The sequence below is a fragment of the Pseudophryne corroboree genome, chromosome 5 (genome assembly GCF_028390025.1).
Source record: "Pseudophryne corroboree isolate aPseCor3 chromosome 5, aPseCor3.hap2, whole genome shotgun sequence".
NCBI lineage: Eukaryota > Metazoa > Chordata > Amphibia > Anura > Myobatrachidae > Pseudophryne > Pseudophryne corroboree.
This window is the reverse complement of record NC_086448.1, coordinates 746,343,022-746,355,186: the sequence shown is the minus strand read 5'-3', so window position 1 is coordinate 746,355,186 and position 12,165 is coordinate 746,343,022. Positions and strand designations below refer to the sequence as shown.

At 46.2% G+C, this 12,165-nt stretch overlaps 1 pseudogene; it reads left to right on the top strand.

Moving 5' to 3' along the window:
- Window positions 1-6,163: 6,163 nt before the first annotated feature.
- On the top strand, window positions 6,164-6,281 carry LOC134929720 (5S ribosomal RNA; annotated as a pseudogene).
- The last annotated feature ends 5,884 nt before the right edge of the window (window positions 6,282-12,165 follow it).

The window sequence follows — 12,165 nt, the reverse complement described above, 5'->3', positions numbered from 1 at the left end:
GGGCGGATACTACTCCCCCCCCCTTAGTCCTACGAAGCAGGGAGGCTCTTGCCAGCAGCCTCCCTGTAAAATAATAAACTCTAAAATAAACTTTTACTAAAGAAGCTCTGTAGAGCTTCCCTAGCTGTGACCGGCTCCTCTGGGCACATTTTCTAAACTGAGTCTGGTAGGAGGGGCATAGAGGGAGGAGCCAGCCCACACTCTCAAACTCTTAAAGTGCCAATGGCTCCTGGTGGACCATCTATATACCCCAAGGTACTAATGTGGACCCCAGCATCCTCTAGGACGTAAGAGAAATACCGTGATCAACGGTAAGTTCCTACCATAACGTATACTGTATTTCTCCGGCAGGGTCCACAGGTTATCCACAGGATAACATTGGAATTTCCCAAAGCAATTTAGTGGTGGGGACGCTCCTGATTGGACAGGAGAATCTTTCGCCCGAATTCAGCGTCATGAAAGGCAAAAGGTAACCATGGCATAATGTCTAATGAATGTGTTAATGGAAGACCATGTGGCTGCCTTACATATCTGTTCTGCTGAAGCACCACGTTGTGCTGCCCATGATGGACCTACCTTACAAGTAGAGTGAGCAGAGACATTAGCTGGAACAGGGAGATCAGCTTGACAATATGCTTCTAAAATCAATTTCCGAAGCCATCTTGCCAGTGTCTGCTTATCAGCAGGCCATCCTCTTTTGTGAAATCCGTAGAGAACGAAGAGAGAATCTGTCTTTTCTGATGGCACTGGTACAGTTCCTTAAGGCACGGACCACATCCAGCAATGCATCTCCCGCACAAAGGCCCGGTTCCTGGAAAGCCGGGACTACAATTTCTTCGTTAAGGTGAAATTTAGACACCACCTTGGGAAGAGACCCAGATTTAGATCTGAGAACCACTCTATCTGGATAAAAGATCAGAGATGGAGGACTAAATAACATAGGGGGTAATTCCAAGTTGATCGCAGCAGGATTTTTGTTAGCAATTGGGCAAAACCATGTGCACTGCAGGGGAGGCAGATATAACATGTGCAGAGAGAGTTAGATTTGGGTGGGGTGTGTTCAATCTGCAATCTAATTTGCTGTGTAAAAATAAAGCAGTCAGTATTTACCCTGCACAGAAACAAAATAACTCACCCAAATATTACTCTCTCTGCACATGTTATATCTGCCTCCCCTGCAGTGCACATGGTTTTGCCCAATTGCTATCAAAAATCCTGCTGCGATCAACTTGGAATTACCCCCAATGCCCCTAAATCTGATACTCTGCTAGCTGACGCCATGGCCAGTAGAAAGAGAACTTGAGCTGTCAACCATTTAAGATCCACTATTAAGTGGTTCAAATGGGGCAACTTGAAGGGCCTGTAGGACTAAACTTTAGTCACAAGGCACTGTAGGAGGAACAAAACGAGGTTGAATGCGCAGCATTCCCTGGGAAAAAAAGTATGCACATCCTGTAAGTTGGCAATTTTCTTTTGAAATCATACAGTCAATGCTGAAACTTGCACTCTCCAGGAAGCCAACTTCAAACCTTTATCCATTCCTGCCTGAAGGAATGCTAAGACCCTGGAAACTCTGAAAGACCCAGGGTCCATTTTCTGTTCACTGCACCAACGAATATAGGTTTTCCATATTCTGTGATAAATGCGAGCTGAGAAAGGTTTCCTTGCTCTGAGCATTGTTTGAATTACCGATTGTGGGAATCTTCTTGACTTCAGGATAGAGGTCTCAAGAGCCACGTCGTCAAAGACAGTCGATACAGATGTCTGTGATAACAAGGACCCTGCGTAAGTAGATCCGGAAGTTGAGGGAGCATGAATGGAACATCCATTGACATTCTCTGCAGATCCGTATACCAATGCCTTCTGGGCCAAGTCGGAGCTATAAGTATCACGGCACTCTTTCCTTGCTTTATCTTTCTCACCACCCTGGGTAATAAGGTGACTGGAGGAAACACATAGGCCAGATGGAAGTCCCATCTCACCGACAGGGCATCCACAAAGATCGCTCTGGGATCCTTTGTTCTTGATCTGTATGCGAGAACTTTGTTTTTCTGATGGGTTTTCCCCGAAGGATGTCCTTTGCCTGAATCAGTGCCATGTATATGGCCCGAAGTTCCAATATATTTATTAACAGGCAACCTTCTTCCTTGGTCTATTGCCCCTGGAAACAAAACCTTCCTGACACTGCTCCCCAGCCCTAGAGACTGGCATCCTTTGTCAGAATTTCCCAATCTGATATCCAAAAGGGTCTCCCCTTGTCCAGATGGGATGTTTGTAGCCACCAGGCTAATGACCTTCTTCTATCGTAAGGACCATAGTCTCCATTTTTATCATCTGATGCAACCCATTTAATTTGGCAAGGATCAGATGCTGCAGAGGCCTCGAGTGGAACTGTGCATATTCCACCATGTTGAATGTTGATACCATCAATCCCATCACATGCATTGCTGTGTGAATGGACACCTTTTGACTGTGTAGCAACTCCTGAATCCTTGACTGAACTTCGGATATCTTGTTCAGAGGTAAAATTACTCTCTGAAGGCTTGAATCCAGTACAGCCCCCAAGTGAGTCATCCGCTGTGACGGAACCAGAAACTATTTTGCCCAATTTATGAGCCACCCGTGTCTCTGCAGACACGTTATTGCCTGTTGCAGATGACATAGGAGCAATTCCTGTGACTGTGTCAGGATTAAAAGATAATCGAAGTATGGAAAAATTCTTATCCCCTGTTGGCGGAGATAAACTGCCATTACCACCATAATTTTGGTAAATACTCTGGGCGCTGTGGCTAACCCAAAAGCTAGGGCCTGGAACTGAAAATGCTGTTGGAAGATAGCGAACCTGAGATAGCACTGATGGGACTGTGCTATAGGAACATGTAGGTAAGCATCCTGGATATCCAGGGATACCATATAATCCCTTGGCTCCATGGCCAAAATCCATGGAATGTAAAGTCTCCATATGAAACTGAGATACTCAAATGTATTTGTTCAGCACTTTGAGATTGAGAATGGGCCGGAATGACCCATTTGGCTTCTGAACTAGAAACACGTTGGAGTAAAAACCCTGTCCTCGTTGGTGCAGGAGAAACTGGAATGATTATTCCTGACTGAAGCAATTTCTGAACTGCTTCTTGCAAAGCCCTGGCCTTAGTCTCTACCCGAAACGGGCTGGTACAAAAAAAACCTTCGAGGAGGGTGCTTCTTGAAGGCAAATGCATAACCTAGAGATACTGCTTCCTGCATCCAGGCATCTGTTGTAGACTGCTGCCAGATCTGTGCAAACTGAAGAAGTTGGCCCCCCACCCTGGGATCCCCCAGGTGGAGGCCCGCACCATCAGGCTGATGGCTTATTTTCTGTTTTACCAACCGGTCCTCTGGTAGCCCAATGCTTTTTAGTCTTACCGGACTTCTTGTATTGGGGCTGCCTGCCATCACTTTTTCCTTTAGCTTTTCCTTGAGACCGAAAGGGCCGAAAAGCTGGAACTTTAGGTTTGAATTTGTATGTGGAAGGAAACTTTACCTTCTTGGAGTCTGCTTCTGACTCCAAAATATCTGTCAATTCTTCAACAAAAAGAATATCTCCAGAAAAAAGCAAAGATTCCAAAACCTTCTTAGATTCTGAATCAGCTTTCCATGTACGTAGCCAAACTTCTCTGCGAGCAGCTATGGTTAAAGCGGATGCCCTGGAGGCAATAGTACCCATATCCAACGCTGCTTCTTCCAAGAACATAAGAACAATGTAAAAGAAAAAGATCTCTTGTGTGGGCGCACTCTAAAGGCCCATATAGACAGGCCAATGCAGGAGAGATGTGTGCTGAGCGAACCGCTCAGCACACATCTCTCCCGCCGCTCAGCACAGCACGATCTGTGCTGAGCGTGCGGGGGTAGACGGGGGGCGCTCATCTCACCCAGCAGGTGAAATGAGCGACCCGCTAGATTGGCCTACGATAGCGATGCGCGGGGGCTGCGCATTGCTATCGCTGTTAGGGCTACACACGGAGCGATCTTGCTGAAAATCTAAGCAATCTAGTCAGATTGCTTAGATTATCGCTCCGTGTGTACCCCCCTTTAGATTCCCTTGGGCAAAGTCATGTTTGTCCCTCTGAAGTTTGCTACGTTTGCGATTGATGATCGTTCTCTCATATTTCCAGATCTTTCTTGTATTTCTCAAACTATTCTGGAACGTGGGAACCTTTTCCCATTTCTCCAGATTCTTACCTGTTTCCTCAATCTCCTTTTCTACTTGATCTAGAACTAAGGTGTCATGTTTGAAGAGTATATGAAGTAATTAATGGGAACATTTCAAGAGTGTCGTTTTCCATTCGATTTTGAGGTCGTCAGTAGCTAGAGGGAAGGAGGGAAAGATTTTTTTGGTCTGAGACCCCTGGGGCCAATTTTATGTTTTATGTAATTTTCCAATGTCGTAATATCCCAGGTTAAGCGTGTCCTTCTTTATAAGATCTTCTGTAATTTGGAGAGAGAGGTTTTCCAATCAGAGATACCCTCAGATTCCGGGTTTTCTGAGAACAGGTCTTCAAACTGCTCTACATTGCGACGTCGGGATAATTTATTTTTCAGGGAAAAGGTGGTCATGTTGGGCAGCAAATGTGGTACAAAGGGAATTTGAGCAACATCATGACAACACCCAGACGTCCTGACCCTATTTCCTAGACATGATCGCGGACGCGATCGGTTACCTAGCAACGTGGCAGAAGCTCTGATTACTTCTGTTGGGGACAGCACTTGTGGTATACTGCCTGTGGAACGCAAAACCAGGTACTCAGCAATGCATCGGAATTTAGCATGACCACTTCTGCCGGCTGATGCATGTATGACGCTCCTGACCGCACCGATTAGTTAACAACGGTGAGACAGGATATTTAAACTCCAGACGGTGAGTGTCTCAGTACAATTGGAAGTGAACAAGCCCGGCCTTACAGGGAAAACGCGTCTTCCTTCTTTATAGAATGGACCTTTCACCTTTCATCTCACAGAATGGACTTCATATCCCTCCTCTCATTTAATGGACTTCTGATAAAAACTCCGGAGTACTCCCAGTGCTCCTCAGGTTTATACAACCACCCAGGGACCTGGGTGGTAACTGGTATTCCTTTAACATTTTCTTCCAATAGAGAATATTCACTGTATTATATATCTGAAACCAATTGTAATAGTAGTACCAGCACTCTGCAGAAGCTTACATTCTTTCCTCTCTTTTAGGGCATTTATGGCTTTTCTATCTTAGCTGATTCATAGGATTCACTCTTTCTATTGACAGCTGCCATAAATTAAATATACATGTGTGTGATGACAATATAATGCCCTTTGTATTCACCCTTTTGAGTATGTGCACATCTTCTACATAATGATAATCTTAATACAGGTTGAGTATCCCATATCCAAATATTCCGAAATACGGAATATTCCGAAATACGGACTTTTTTGAGTGAGAGTGAGATAGTGAAACCTTTGTTTTCTGATGGCTCAATGTACACAAACTTTGTTTGATACACAAAGTTATTAAAAATATTGTATTAAATGTCCTTCAGGCTGTGTGTATAAGGTGTATATGAAACATAAATGAATTGTGTGAATGTACACACACTTTGTTTAATGCACAAAGTTATAAAAAATATTGGCTAAAATGACCTTCAGGCTGTGTGTATAAGGTGTATATGTAACATAAATGCATTCTGTGCTTATATTTAGGTCCCATCACCATGATATCTCATTATGGTAGGCAATTATTCCAAAATACGGAAAAATCCCATATCCAAAATACCTCTGGTCCCAAGCATTTTGGATAAGGGAGATTCAACCTGTATTACTGATATCTCATATAAGTGAAAAAAAAAATTGTGAGACGGATCCGTAGTAATTTCACCATATATTTTTAATCACATCATTTTGAGTGTACCCACCACGATAAGGTTATTAATCTTCATTAGTGTCACATACCATTATACCCATGAACCTGTTGCAATCCATTTCCTACTTGGTGGACTCTCATCCGGGATTCAGAGGATATTCTCTAACGCGGACAGCAGATCCATGCTTCACAATCTTGTGATTCCTCCTTTATACCACTCTTCCTTCAAGCAGAGCTTGAAGTATTATTTCAGGTGCACTCTCATTAGTGCGTCAGGATATGTGTCTATTTTTCTACTATCATACCACACTGTACACGCCCAATCTCGTCTGATCTTGGAAGCTAAACAGTGTTGGGCCTGGCCAGTACCTGGAAGGGCGACCCCAGGGAATACTAAGTGTAGTAGTATGACACTAAAATTAACCCTGACTTAGCACTAACAGAAGGATAACCACTATTTCCTTCTTTCTTACTTAATCCCAACCTTGTGCTTGGATTTATTTATTGAACATATTTATATTAAATAGGCCCAAGGATAACTATTCATTTATGGGCTCTCAAATGTGAATACCTTATAAGCACCAATGAGGATGATGGGTAACGGATATAAAAGGTCCTAAATTTCCATCTGAATCTCTAACCAATTTAGGTTTCATTAAATACAAGCATTGCTTGCACTGGTGTGATGAGATACGGTTACAGTACTGTTGGTGTCTGTAGTCCCTCATCAATCTATAATGGATATAGATAAACCAGAACATACCCTTCATTTTTAAGGTGTTCTTTCCTTATCTTTCACGTGGAGGTTTGTAACTGTTGGATACTAAATTAATTTCATGCAACCATTAAAAATTATGTTCTTAATTCACTAATAATCATATTCTCTCACCACTAATTATAATAAGAGTGCGCCCACACAAGAGTCTTCTTTTTCTTTCACATTGTTCTTAGGTATAATACTGACTCAGGGCGCACCACCAGATGGGCCTATTTAGGGAGTCCTTTCCATAGGGATTACCCAATTCTGGTTTCTATTGAATACTGAATCTTTTGATTTGTGCGGAATCACCAACCTATATTCGCTGTGGCTCCTCCAAGAACTTCGCACCTGTTTTATATGGGATTTTTGCGCTCTAGATGCCATTGAAAAATCCCCTTCCAATGCATCAGGCCAGGCAGCCACTGTCTTTGCCATCAAAGCTGAGCCATAGCTGGTCTTATGACTGCCCAGACAGGGAAAAAAATAAGAATTTACTCACCGGTAATTCTATTTCTCGTAGTCCGTAGTGGATGCTGGGACTCCGTAAGGACCATGGGGAATAGCGGCTCCGCAGGAGACAGGGCACAACTAAAAGAAAGCTTTAGCTACTGGTGTGCACTGGCTCCTCCCACTATGACCCTCCTCCAGACTTCAGTTAGGATACTGTGCCCGGAAGAGCCGACACAATAAGGAAGGATTTTGAATCCCGGGTAAGACTCATACCAGCCACACCAATCACACCGTATAACTCGTGATACAATACCCAGTTAACAGTATGAACAATAACTGAGCCTCTCGACAGATGGCTCAACAATAACCCTTTAGTTAAGCAATAACTATATACAAGTATTGCAGACAATCCGCACTTGGGATGGGCGCCCAGCATCCACTACGGACTACGAGAAATAGAATTACCGGTGAGTAAATTCTTATTTTCTCTGACGTCCTAAGTGGATGCTGGGACTCCGTAAGGACCATGGGGATTATACCAAAGCTCCCAAACGGGCGGGAGAGTGCGGATGACTCTGCAGCACCGAATGGGCAAACTCTAGGTCCTCCTCAGCCAGGGTGTCAAACTTGTAGAATTTAGCAAATGTGTTTGACCCCGACCAAGAAGCTGCTCGGCAAAGTTGTAAAGCCGAGACCCCTCGGGCAGCCGCCCAAGAAGAGCCCACCTTCCTTGTGGAATGGGCTTTCACTGATTTAGGATGCGGCAGTCCAGCCGCAGAATGTGCAAGCTGAATCGTACTACAGATCCAGCGAGCAATAGTCTGCTTTGAAGCAGGTGCACCCAACTTGTTGGGCGCATGCAGGATAAATAGCGAGTCAGTCTTTCTGACGCCAGCTGTCCTGGAAACATAGATTTTCAGGGCCCTGACTACGTCCAACAACTTGGAAGCCTCCAAGTCTTTAGTAGCCGCAGGCACCACAATAGGTTGGTTCAAATGAAAGGCTGATACCACCTTAGGGAGAAACTGGGGACGAGTCCTCAATTCTGCCCTATCCATATGAAAAATCAGATAAGGGCTTTTACATGACAAAGCCGCCAATTCTGATACACGCCTGGCCGAAGCCAAGGCCAACAACATGACCACTTTCCACGTGAGATATTTCAATTCCACGGTTTTAAGTGGCTCAAACCAATGTGACTTTAGGAAATCCAACACCACGTTGAGATCCCAAGGTGCCACTGGAGGCACAAAAGGGGGCTGAATATGCAGCACTCCCTTAACAAAAGTCTGAACTTCAGGCAGTGAAGCCAGTTCTCTCTGGAAGAAAATCGACAGAGCCGAAATCTGGACCTTAATGGAACCCAATTTTAGGCCCATAGTCACCCCTGACAGTAGGAAGTGCAGGAAACGGCCCAGCTGAAATTCTTCCATTGTGGCCTTTCTGGCCTCACACCACGCAACATATTTTCGCCAAATGCGGTGATAATGGTTCGCGGTCACTTCTTTCCTAGCTTTAATCAGCGTAGGAATGACTTCATCCGGAATGCCCTTTTCCTTCAGGATCCGGTGTTCAACCGCCATGCCATCAAACGCAGCCGCGGTAAGTCTTGGAACAGACAGGGCCCCTGCTGCAGCAGGTCCTGTCTGAGCGGCAGAGGCCATGGGTCCTCTGACATCATTTCTTGAAGTTCCGGGTACCAAGCTCTTCTTGGCCAATCCGTAACAATGAGTATAGTTCTTACTCCTCTTCTCCTTATTATTCTCAGTACCTTTGGTATGAGAGGAAGAGGAGGGAACACATAAACCGACCGGTACACCCACGGTGTCACTAGAGCGTCCACAGCTATCGCCTGAGGGTCTCTCGACCTGGCGCAATATCTTTCTAGCTTTTTGTTTAGGCGGGACGCCATCATGTCCACCTGTGGCCTTTCCCAACGGTTCACAATCAGTTGGAAGACTTCTGGATGAAGTCCCCACTCTCCCGGGTGGAGGTCGTGCCTGCTGAGGAAGTCTGCTTCCCAGTTGTCCACTCCCGGAATGAACACTGCTGACAGTGCTAACACGTGATATTCCGCCCATCGGAGAATCCTTGTGGCTTCTGCCATCGCCGTCCTGCTTCTCGTGCGACCGCCGTGATGTTGTCTGACTGGATCAGTACCGGCTGGTTTTGAAGCAGGGGTTTTGCCAGACTTAGGGCATTGTAAATGGCCCTTAGTTCCAGAATATTTATGTGCAGGGAAGTCTCCTGACTTGTCCATAGTCCTTGGAAGTTTCTTCCCTGTGTGACTGCCCCCCAGCCTCGAAGGCTGGCATCCGTGGTCACCAGGACCCAGTCCTGTATGCCGAATCTGCGGCCCTCTTGAAGATGAGCACTCTGCAGCCACCACAGCAGAGACACCCTGGTCCTTGGAGACAGGGTTATCAGCCGATGCATCTGAAGATGCGATCTGGACCACTTGTCCAACAGGTCCCACTGAAAAGTTCTTGCATGGAACCTGCCGAATGGAATTGCTTCGTAGGAAGCTACCATCTTTCCCAGGATCCGCGTGCAGTGATGCACCGACACCTGTTTTGGTTTTAGGAGGCCTCTGACTAGAGATGACAGCTCCTTGGCCTTCTCCTCCGGGAGAAACACTTTTTTCTGTTCTGTGTCCAGAACCATCCCCAGGAACAGTAGACGTGTCGTAGGGACCAGCTGTGACTTTGGAATATTTAGAATCCAGCCGTGCTGTTGTAGCACCTCCCGAGATAGTGCTACCCCGACCAACAACTGCTCCCTGGACCTCGCCTTTATCAGGAGATCGTCCAAGTACGGGATAATTAAAACTCCCTTCTTTCGAAGGAGTATCATCATTTCGGCCATTACCTTGGTAAAGACCCTCGGAGCCGTGGATAGACCGAACGGCAACGTCTGGAATTGGTAATGACAATCCTGTACCACAAATCTGAGGTACTCCTGGTGAGGAGGGTAAATGGGGACATGCAGGTAAGCATCCTTGATGTCCAGTGATACCATGTAATCCCCCTCGTCCAGGCTTGCAATAACCGCCCTGAGCGATTCCATCTTGAACTTGAATTTTTTTATATACGTGTTCAAGGATTTCAAATTTAAAATGGGTCTCACCGAACCGTCCGGTTTCGGTACCACAAACATTGTGGAATAGTAACCCCATCCTTGTTGAAGTAGGGGCACCTTTACTATCACCTGCTGGGAATACAGCTTGTGAATTGCCTCTAACACTGCCTCCCTGGCTGATGGAGTTGTTGGCAAGGCAGATTTGAGGAAACGGCGGGGGGGAGACGTCTCGAATTCCAGCTTGTACCCCTGAGATACTACTTGAAAGATCCAGGGATCCACCCGTGAGCGAGCCCACTGATCGCTGACATTTTTGAGACGGGCCCCCACCGTACCTGGCTCCGCCTGTGGAGCCCCAGCGTCATGCTGTGGACTTGGAGGAAGTGGGAGAGGACTTTTGCTCCTGGGAACTGGCTGTATGCTGCAGCTTTTTCCCTCTACCTCTGCCTCTGGGCAGAAAGGACGCGCCTTTAACCCGCTTGCCCTTATTGGGCAGAAAGGACTGTACCTGATAATACGGTGCTTTCTTTGGCTGTGAGGGAACATGGGGTAAAAATGTAGACTTCCCAGCTGTTGCTGTGGAAACGAGGTCCGAGAGACCATCCCCGAACAACTCCTCACCTTTATAAGGCAAAACTTCCATGTGCCTTTCAGAATCTGCATCTCCTGTCCACTGCCGAGTCCATAACCCTCTCCTGGCAGAAATGGACATTGCACTTATTTTAGATGCCAGCCGGCAAATATCCCTCTGTGCATCCCTCATGTATAAGAGTGCGTCTTTAATATGCTCTACGGTTAGCAATATAGTGTCCCTGTCTAGGGTATCAATATTTTCTGACAGGGAATCTGACCATGCAGCTGCAACAATGCACATCCATGCTGAAGCAATAGCTGGTCTCAGTATAACACCTGTGTGTGTATAAATAGACTTCAGGATAGCCTCCTGCTTTCTATCAGCAGATTTCTTCAGGGCAGCCGTATCCGGAGACGGTAGTGCCACCTTCTTAGACAAGCGTGTGAACACTTTATCCACCCTAGGGGATGTTTCCCAACGTGACCTATCCTCTGGCGGGAAAGGGTACGCCATTAGTAACCTCTTAGAAATTACCAGTTTCTTATCGGGGGAAGCCCACGCTTCTTCACACACTTCATTTAATTCCTCAGATGGAGGAAAAACAACTGGTAGTTTTTTCTCTCCAAACATAATACCCTTTTTTGTGGTACCGGGGGTAACATCAGAAATGTGCAACACATTTTTCATAGCCTCAATCATGTAACGTGTGGCCCTATTGGAAGTTACATTAGTCTCATCGTCGTCGACACTGGAGTCAGTATCCGTGTCGACATCTGTGTCTGCCATCTGAGGTAGCGGGCGTTTTAGAGCCCCTGATGGCTTTTGAGACGCCTGGGCAGGCACAGGCTGAGAAGCCGGCTGTCCCATAGTAGGTATGTCGTCAAACCTTTTATGTAAGGAGTCGACACTGTCACGTAATTCCTTCCACATAACCATCCACTCAGGTGTCGGCCCCGCAGGGGGTGACATCACATTTATCGGCATCTGCTCCGCCTCCACATAAGCCTCCTCATCAAACATGTCGACACAGCCGTACCGACACACCGCACACACACAGGGAATGCTCTGACAGAGGACAGGACCCCACAAAGCCCTTTGGGGAGACAGAGAGAGTATGCCAGCACACACCAGAGCGCTATATAACACAGGGATCCCACTATAAATGAGTGTTTTTCCCTTATAGCTGCTTATATTATATATACTGCGCCTAAATTTAGTGCCCCCCCTCTCTTTTTTACCCTTATGTAGCTTGACACTGCAGGGGAGAGCCAGGGAGCGTCCTTCCAGCGGAGCTGTGAGGGAAAAATGGCGCCAGTGTGCTGAGGGAGATGGCCCCGCCCCTTTTCCGGCAGACTTCTCCCGCTTTTTCTGGAATTCTGGCAGGGGTATTTTTACACCTATATAGCCTTCCTGACTATATATGGTGTAGAT